The following is a 10102-nucleotide window of genomic DNA, read 5'->3' as shown; positions in this document are numbered from 1 at the left end:
ACAACACCAAGTCAAGGGTTAAGATCCCCTTACCGGTCATCTTTAAAAATTTAAAAAAAAAAAAAAAAAAAAAAAGAAGATAAGGTAATAAAAATTTGTTTTCATGGAGTAAAGTATCATCTCAAACATGAGACATAACAAAAAGTCAACAAAATAACTCAGGACATTCAGGGAAACAGGTGGCAATGATACAACTGCCTGGAGCTATGCAGCCAGGTGCTGGGGGAAAGCTGGAATTAGTAAAATGAGCATGTGGAAATGAATAGAGTTGTTTCTTTATGGTGTACGGCAAGATTTTCATCCATTTTTGGAGCAATGGATGTTTTAAGTGGTTTTCTAACCCTTATTATTAATTCACCCCAGAATTCCTGAAATGTAGGTAAATATTAGTATCTGAGAAAAATGAATTTAGAGGGTTATTTACGATCAAGCAGAAAGTCTAATGCTAAGGGAGAACTTCAACTCCTTTGACCATTTCAGCACAGTGCCACTCTTACTGTGAAATGATGGTTATTCAACAACTTGTACTTATATGTTTTATAAGAAGGGAGGGATTCTTTTTCATAAGAATACTTCTAGGTAAGGGACCAGATGGGATTAGAATGAGAAAACAGAGCCAGAAACAGGAAATTAGGTGCCAGGGGAACAAAGGACAGGTAGAGAAAAGTTTAGAGAACTTACTCTGTGCTTCCACCGAGAATCTACACATAGGGGTTTTATCACAACTCAGGCTTTTGAGATTCATCTGTCACTAGACAGTACTAAGCACACTGTCTTTAAAGGAAATCTTTGTTCTAATTCCCCCCTGACAGGAAAAAGCTTCTGGGTTCACTCAACCCTATCTTTATCCTTTACAAAGGAAAACTATAGAGAGAATGGTTTTACTCCCAGGGGCTTTGCCAGCTCTTCTTATTTAACTAGCTCTGCCTAACCAGACAACTGCTTAAGACTTCCTCCATTCACTTGCTACAGCCCTCACACACACACAAAGCCTGCTTAGATGCTTTTATTTTCTTTCCTTTGGGGTTCCTCAAAGTCTAGGTGTCCCAGAGAGGAATCCTTTATAACTAGGTCACCTAAGTGATTGATAAAGGGGCCTGAACATTCCAAAGACAGAGTGGCTATTGCTTGTTTCCCTCAACCCCACAATAGTGAAGAATACCTGACCCAGATTGAAATCTTTAGAAAAAAAGACATCCCATATTAAAACACAAAGAAATGGCAATATTTCTCACATTAAACTTTATTGTTGAAAGCCTCTAACACACGTTATATATAAAGATTACAGACAGAAGCTCTTGCTTCAAAGCAGGATTGCATCCACCTTATTTTAGATAAATGAGCATTTTTTTTTAATTTTAAGGAGCTCCAGAAATGTATATTCACTCTCAAAATTCAATAATCTCTATCACCTTTTTATAGTACTCTATAGTTGAATTTTCTAATATTTATCTCCAATCTTGTGTTTATGCCCTGGATTATAATTTTACGTACATTGCAAAACTGCAGAAATTTTCCTAGGGAATTGCTAGGCTTGGAATGATAATTACTACCTCCCATTTTAATGATTGCTCCATTCTCAGCCCATGAGTATCAGGTTGGATCCTTGGTTGCAAGCAACAGAAAGTGACTCTGGCTAATTTAAATAGAAAAGTATTTATTGGAAAGATAATGGGGCTCACAGAATCTACAGTAGAATGGAGAATTAGATTTTAAAAATAGACTGAAAGTAAGGGAACTTGGCAGAGACAAGAAGCAAAACAACTTTCTTTGAACAGAAATGTCCAGTTGGATGTCACTTGTGCTGCTGTAGAACACTGAGGCTGGACACCACACCCTTACTGGACACCTTGAAAGCTATGAGTGCATCTTAAATCTCTCTCTCTTTGTTTGCATCACTGGCTCCAGGTTAAAATTCCCAGGCAGAAACATCTAATTGGCCAAGCCCAGGTCATGTCCTGATGTCACACAAACCCTTTCTACAATTCACTGTTACTACCACAACATCTTCCTTTAAAAGACTTTCTTGACAATAAAAGCTGAAATGCCAAAGAGGGAGAAAACACCCTTTCTTTATATAGCTTTGTAACTTGAAGTAATAAGTCAAATATCCGTAGAGATACATATGGAAATAACAATGGAAAAATGAAAGCTGGCCATTAACATGCCCCTGCTCTGCTCTTGGCATTAATTTCAGCTGAAGTTCACTCATGTTTCATTGTACCACAAATTCCTAGGGCACTCACCAGAACCAACAAAGAGGTTCTTCTCCCCTCTGAGGTTGTCATTTCTTGATGACAGGGAAAGTCGGTGGCCTAGGAACAGGTGGCTTTCTTCAATCAGCTGAGTTCCTGAGAGACGAGAGGGGAGTGCTTGCAAGATCTGTCGCTGGCTGGCAGTGGCTCAGTCATTCCAATACTTCTTGTTCCTTTCTGGAAATAAGGGAAAATTTCAGAAACTACAAAGCTCCTCTTAGCTTTGATTTGGCCCACAGCTCACAACAGCTGTGAAAGTTGAATCTTGCAGAAAAAAAAAAAAAAAAAGGTCAAGACTGGTTATAATGTGGTTTGCTAAAGCGTACTGCTTTCAGAAGAGGGAAAAACCACGACGTATGAATATGCAGAGAGTAAAAAATAAGAAAAACATGTTAGTTGTATTTCAAGCTAAAGAGATCGGGCCTACAATCCCAATTACAAAGATGCTTCTAGGGGCAGAATAAATAATAACTACTTGTCTATGAAATGTTCTAGGATACATTTTCGTTTATATTTCCAAAAACATTCCCAGCTTTCAGTTTTCTTAGTTCTTATGGCCTGAATAATGGCGGCGGAGAGGGGGAGGGTTTCTAAATGTTAAACAGGTTAGTGAAACAAAATTATTTTCTTAAAAGGAGTGACTGATTTTTAATGTATCCTACTGATTCTGAAGCAAAGTGAACGATTTTTCTCTCTGGACTTAACTTATTTCCTTTGATTTATTCCCTACTGCAAAGAGATTTCCCCCCAAATTAATTTAAACATGTCTCTCTCTTCCCTAGAGATTCAAATTAAAAAAAATAAAATAAAATTTTCCCCAAAGTAGTGGGTTAGGAGAGAAGAGTGTTATTCCCAAGTAATTACCAGGTTTTTTACGATTCTGTTACCAATTACCTGGAAGTGTACATACTACTATTGACAATAAATAGCAAGAGAAAGTTCTATTTTAATTATTTAGGAGAGTGGTTTTCAGCCCTAGATGTATATTTGAATCACCTGGAGAGCTTAAAAAAACCAAAAAAAAAAAAAGGACGTCTGGGCCTTATTCCAGCAGCACTAAATCAGCATCTCTAGATATAGAGCCCAGTCATTGCTATTTTATTTTTTAACTCTCAGTTGAATTTAATGGGAAACTGGGCTAAAAACTCCTTCTCCCAAGGAGCTGCCACTTCTTTGTGGTTGAAGATCAAACTCTGTACAAAAGGATTTCCATCAGGACACAAAGAAAGAATTTGAGCTTAACTTTTCCTGACTCTCTCCTTTGGAGGAATGGACTCGACCAACTTGACATGTGAGCCCAGACGGATTGTAACAACAGCAGCAATTACAACAAAAATCACTCTACCAAGCCCCATATTTCTAAGTTCTTTCTTTCTAATTAGTCTTTTTGACCCAGAAATGGCCTCCTAAACTTGTATTGGTATCTCAGACTTTCAGAGACCCTGACTCTCACTACATTGCTTGCTATAAATTGTATTATCCATTGGAGAATACAGGAATCTCAAGGCATATGACTTCGCCAATTTCTGGAAACATTTTAAAAGTACTTTTGAGATTCTAAGGGTGAGTTCCCCACTGGTATTCAATTGATGGGCAGAGAAAACAGTGAAAAGGAGGACAGAGCAGTTTGATAGTGAGCCCAGCTGGGGCCCAACTCCAACAGCATAGAGCAATAACTCTCCAATCTGACATTCTGATTCAGTACATCTGAGGTGAAGTCTAAAGATCAGCATTTTTTAATAGGAACCTCAGAATATTCTGCAACAGATGGCCTGCAGACCACCCAGGGAAACATGACCATAGACTGTAATAGGAAAATCTTTCAGAGAAACCAAGAGTGTTTAGGTGGGGAAAGCTAAGCTGTCTTCAAATATTCAGAGGGTTTTCCTGTTTGGAAAAAATAAATAAATGGGTTTTTTAAAAAGCCCTCTTCTTTAAGACCCAAAGAGGTAGAAGAAGGGAAAATGGATTGAAAATGCAGAAAAATGTCTTTGGCTTCAATTTAGAGAAGAATTTCACAGCAATAAGACTGGACTGCCTTGGAAAGCAGTATTTCTAGATTAATCCTAGAGTAATTGCCATTTAGCATAGATAATATCAACAGAATTCAAGCATGTGGTGGGTAGATGGCTCACTCTGCCATGTCTCTTAAAACACAGATTTATTCAAAATAATGAGCCCCATCATGAGTCTAAATTCTTTATTTCTACAGCAAATGAAAAAAATACAACTGGACATTTATATACCATATTTGACTAATTCAATTCCCTAAACTACCCTGTTAAACCTTTAATATCTTATACTAAGTAATCCTGAAGCTAGCTTTTGGATTAAGAAACTTTAGCCTAAATAGTTAATAGGACTACCAAAATAAAATGTTGATCAACCATTTACAGATTTATAGTCTAGCATCCAAACTAGTCCCATATTAGAATAGATAGATGGCTAGTAAAATAGAGAGATGGAGAGATTAGACAGATGAATGAATAGGCAATGGGGTGGGAGGAATTGAGTACCACCAAACCAACAGTGTGTTTGCCAATTTTTGCCCCTCAGGAATTCCATTGCCTGAACTCCCAATGACCTGAGAACCGGAAGGGATCATTGGCACAGACAGAGATCCAGGAGAAGCACTCTTGTTCTGGATCAGGGAGTGCTAAATGGGTTTCCTAATGCACAGAGAAAGTGTGGAAATCCATTTTTATTTTTCTTCTTTTGCTTTGTCCTCTAGTGCCTCAGCCTCCTTATAATCCTAGAGCCAAAGTGTTACTTCCCCTATCCATTGCCCACTCCCCCACTCTACTCCCTTGTTGCTTTCTGAGTCAAGAAAAGTGTGAAGCAGAGCAGGGTGTATTAAGCCTCATACTTCTGTAGAGCCAAAGTGTTACTTCCCCTATCCATTGCCCACTCCCCCACTCTACTCCCTTGTTGCTACTGAGGGTACAGTCAAGAAAAGTGTGAAGCAGAGCAGGGTGTATTAAGCCTCATACTTCTGGCCAGAAGTCTGAAAAAATGGAGCCTGAAGGAATCAGAAAGAGATTTCAAAGAGATAAGAGTAATCTTTTAATTACTAAAAGAAAGTAACTCCTTTTAGTTGTATGTGGACTTCTGTGCTTAACCTGAGCTGCAGGTGTGTGTATCTGAGCCTAAACAGGATGTGTAGACTGAGGACTGAACTATGGGATACATCACTGCCCAACTCCCAGACTGGCTACAGGTGGGATGCGTTGGATAGATGAGAATTACACTGCAAACGATCTGAAGACCAAATTGGCCAAAAAAGTCTGATCAAAATTTCTGACCTGAACTCAATTAAGTTAATTGCCACTAAAGCAAAATATCAACATTCTCTGTAGGATTTCAACAAGACCCAGAGACTCAGCCTAATCTTCAAATTGCCTACTATATAACTCAAAGTTATTCAGCACCTGGAAACTATCAACTTGCATAGGAAAAGACTATCAACGGTTGCCACCACTGAGATGAAATAAAAGTTGGAATTATCTGATAGAAACTTTAAAGTGGTTATAAGACTTCTCCAATGAGAAAGGATGACAGAAACACCCTTGAAACAAATGAAAAGATGGAAAAATCTCAGCAAGGAAATAGAAGACGTAAAGAAGAAATAAATGGAAATTTGGGCACAGAAAAATACAAAACCTGAATTAAAAATCTCAGAGGATGGTATTAATAGTACTATGGAGATGGCAGTAGAAAGAGTAAACTTGCAGATCAATGAGTAGATATTATTCAATCTGTACAATGGAGAGAAATTACATAAAACAACTAATCAATAGAGCATCAAGAACCTGTAGGGCAATACCAAAAGATCTAAGGTTTGTAACATCAGAGTCACAAAAGGAGACAGGAAAAAAGTGTAGCGATGAAAAAATACTTGAAATTATAGCTAAAAACTTTCCAAATTTGGTGAAAGACAGCCTACAGAAGATTCTGCCTGTATCCTGGGCCAAGCAGGTAAGCAACAGAGAAAGAAACAAATAATGGGGATTAGACCCACCCTCTTAGGACTGTGATTTCTGGCAACGCAGAGAAACCTCCCTTAGTTAGTTTGTCTCCTGTGGCTTTCCGTAGCTGCAGTTGCCATGGCGCTCTTGGGATAGCCTGAGGACTACCACAGGAAAAAAAGAGAGAAATGGCAGGAAATTGGACTTCTTACTCTTTCTGAGGGTGGTAAGTTCTCTTTTCTACTGCTCAGGTCAGGATTCTGGAGTTTTTTTCTGTCTCTACCACAGTTCACACGTCCCCGTTCCTGGCTGTGTTAAGTCCAGGATAAGGGATACCAGAGGGAAAAGAAAGGAAACTTCATTGCTGGTTCGATGAGTTTTGGAATTCTGATCTTCCTCTCCAATCTTCTTGCTACTATTTATTTTGCAGAGTGCACAAACCGCGGCTCCATAGAGTGTGCCCAGGTTTTATAGTTGCCCTCAGTGGGAGAGGGGAGGAGGGCTTACCCCATGTTACCCAGGCTGGAACCTCATCCTTCCAGAATAATTTTCAAGCAACCAAGTTCGAGAAAAATGTATGTTCTGGGAAAATTACTACATATTACACAAAGTTACTTCTGGAAACTTTGGATATTATCCCAGATGAATGCTAAATAAATCACTTTTGGTTTTCTGTTTATAGGTTATTCAAAGGAATCTTAATTCTTTAATTATATTCCTAGTCACTGTTTTCCATCACACTTCCCGTGTGTATTGAAGAACTAGAAGGATCTTTTAATGGTGTCCAAGAGAATCACCATTTAGGAAGGTAAAGCATTTGTGCCTAAATACATAGACTTTCCAAATTTAATCATGATTTCTGAATAACCATGCCATTGATTACCGACAAATAATGGAAAGGTGATATACATTGAAAATATATGTACACTCAGTATAACATGTTATTTCATGTATTCTTTATTCATTCAGCAAATATTTATTGTGTATTTGCCAAGTTCTAGCTTTGACAGGTCCTGTGTTCATCCTGACAGGATATTTGAATAAAATATCATAGGCATGCTGACAAGCACAACTGTTCTGTTGTCATTTTGAATATATGATTTGTTTCTTAATTATTCTGCAAGTTTGCCTCTGGTGACCTTTACAAAAGGATGGAGACTGGACAAATACATACTTCACACGGGGAAGCTTGGGGACCATTACAAACTTCATGTTCAACTAAGAGACATTAAACATAGCAATATGATTCAGGTATGAATATCCCTGCTCATTGAGCGTAACATTCACTGTGAAATTCTTGCTTAGAAATATTTTGCAAATTTCCTAAATTTGAGCAAAGATGTCAGCTTACAAAAGGAATAAAAGCCACATGTTGAATCCAGTCATCTTTTTACTGATTTGTGCTCTCCCAGCTGAAGTGAGTAATTATATGCTCATACCTTTTATTTTCTTGAAGCAACTTTTTAACATTACAAGATTAAATAGCTCGATTAGTACAGTTTAGCTTTTCCTAGATGGTTTATTGAATATAACAATTAACATCCAAATGTTTGAAAAGTGAAGCTAAATTGTTAAAGAAAAATTAGTTTTGTTTATTCATGTATATATCATTTTATTCTCGTAGAGAAAGGCACTTGCTACATATTAGTTCATGAATTTAGGCAATTTTGTGAAGTTGTTATTTTGTCTTTCGACTCTTTGACAGAAGTCATCATATTTGTGAGTTAGACACTCGGCTCCTTTTCATTATTCCATTTTTCCTTCCTTTCCTCCTTCTTCCTTCCCTCCATTCTTTCCTTTCGTCATTCCCCTCTTTTGATGTCCTGCTTCAGCACCTTAGTCAATATTAAGCTTCTCAAAATGTTCTCACCTGGTAACTGAGAACATGACTATGCAATTCCTTCTCAAGCATATCCAGGTGGAGTTTACAGAACATTTTTAACAGACTCAGGTAATCCCATCATCACTATCACATGGGGAGCGCATGTGTATGTCTGTATGGGTCCAAGAATGTGAATAATCTTCACTTGATAGAAACACATTCAACTAAGTAAAGCTGGTAAAAACTACAGACATTTCACTGAATTTCAGAAATCATGTAACCTCTCAGTTTGTTTTGAGACATTTTTTCCTAACATTGGTTAAATAGCTATCATTTTTAACATTTGCATTTTTCCCAACCCCAAGGGAGGATAGTACTATTGTAATTATACTACATTCTGCCAAGGTTCCATAACGAGCTATTATTTTGCTAATGGGATATTCAAGTAGTCTGTAGTAATTTATCAAATAGTCCCAAGTCCCATTTTCTCAGTGTGACTCTTTTTGTTCTCAGGTAAATTGATGTGTGGGGGGTTATCAAGGCTTTTTTTGTAATTCAAATTATCCATTCGACCTCCCTTCACATACAAAAAATGTCATCTTAGAAGAGTTTTTAGAAATGTTTAGAATTAAAATTGTACAGACTTTGCACAAGTAGTAATTTCTGCATTTTAATTTGTTTTATGATGTTTTTGCATTTTGGGTGCATATGCTGGTGAATATATAAGAGCACTTGAGCAGAAAACTATGCAAATAGATTCGTGTTGGGAGAAGGATTTTGAACTCTGTTTTGGTCAGTGACAAACCACATACACAAGAGATGGTCCCATCAGATTATAATGGTAAAACTATGCAAATAGATTCGTGTTGGGAGAAGGATTTTGAACTCTGTTTTGGTCAGTGACAGACCACATACACAGAGATGGTCCCATCAGATTATAATGGTGATACCATATAGTTTAGGTGTGCAGTAGGCTAGATTTGTGTAAGTACACTATGATGTTTGTACAATGATGAAATCGACTAAGGACCCATTTCTCAAAACAAATCCCTATTGCTAAACAATGCATGAATGTACTTACATAAAACAAAACAAAAGGAAATTACTTGTGAAATTAACAAAACAACTGGCTGGAATGTTCCAGTTCCTGACAGGAGGGTGAACTGGCTTGTATTGCTGGCTCAGTTTCCTCAAATCAGCCTTAAAGTTTACTTTGTAATATTGTTACTACAGGAAGATATCTTTGAAGAATTAACCAAAACAACCAACAGAAGGCCTTGAGAAGACTGAAACCTATCTGGAATAGCTGTCTGTGGAAGGGATTTGCATCCTCCTATGAAAGCGCTCCAAAAATGACCTTAAGGAGATGAAGTGGAGAAACATCTTTTAAATTTTACACTTGCCTTTCCCCTGCATTGTCTTTGGATGATCATTTCCTTCCCGTTCACCCAAAAGTCTGCTACAGCAGCTCAGACCACTAGTGTGGTGTCTCAGAGGTACAATTGGGGTAGCAGGAAGGCCCTGTCTAGGTGATGAATCATTAAAAACAAGTGAAGACTGAGCAGCTGCTCTTGGGCATTCACTCTTCTACCGCCTTCCCCTCCAAATACCCATTTGCTAATGAATAACAATCTAGGGAGACTGCCTCCTCCCATTGCTGTGCTGCCTTTAGAAAGGAGACATGGATTCATGACATGAAACTCTTGGGGGAGTGACAGTTAACATCCTGAAATCCACAGAGGTTCTGTGGTGCCTGGGGCTCTCTGACTCTCTGCCCAAGGGCTTATCCTCTTCTGTATTTTCAAACTCACCAGAATTCACATGGACTACAGACTGGCCTTTGGCCCTCACCCAAAACACATTTCTAGAAATTTAGACCATCTTTTCTACTGAGAGATCCTTCTGAAAAGGAGTAGCTGATACACCCAGGGAGCTTGAACTCCCTCACCAAAATAACTAGATGCCAAAGCCTCCAGTTACCTAAAAGAAAAAGCACAAACTGGACAACACATACCATCTTAAGCAGAAATACTGGAACTGACAGATTAAGAATTAAAAAT

General features: G+C 38.0%; 1 long non-coding RNA gene across 1 annotated transcript; it reads left to right on the top strand.

The window, feature by feature from the left end:
- The first annotated feature begins 6980 nt into the window (after window positions 1-6980).
- LOC103595379 lies at window positions 6981-9566 on the top strand. The gene is made up of 3 exons (XR_550945.1): window positions 6981-7028; window positions 7345-7471; window positions 9276-9566. It is a non-coding gene; the product is annotated as an uncharacterized LOC103595379 (long non-coding RNA).
- The last annotated feature ends 536 nt before the right edge of the window (window positions 9567-10102 follow it).

Source organism: Galeopterus variegatus, unplaced genomic scaffold (genome assembly GCF_000696425.1).
Source record: "Galeopterus variegatus unplaced genomic scaffold, G_variegatus-3.0.2 Scaffold1754, whole genome shotgun sequence".
Taxonomy (NCBI): domain Eukaryota; kingdom Metazoa; phylum Chordata; class Mammalia; order Dermoptera; family Cynocephalidae; genus Galeopterus; species Galeopterus variegatus.
Note: the sequence above shows the minus strand (reverse complement) of the source record. Positions and strands in the feature narration are given on the sequence as shown.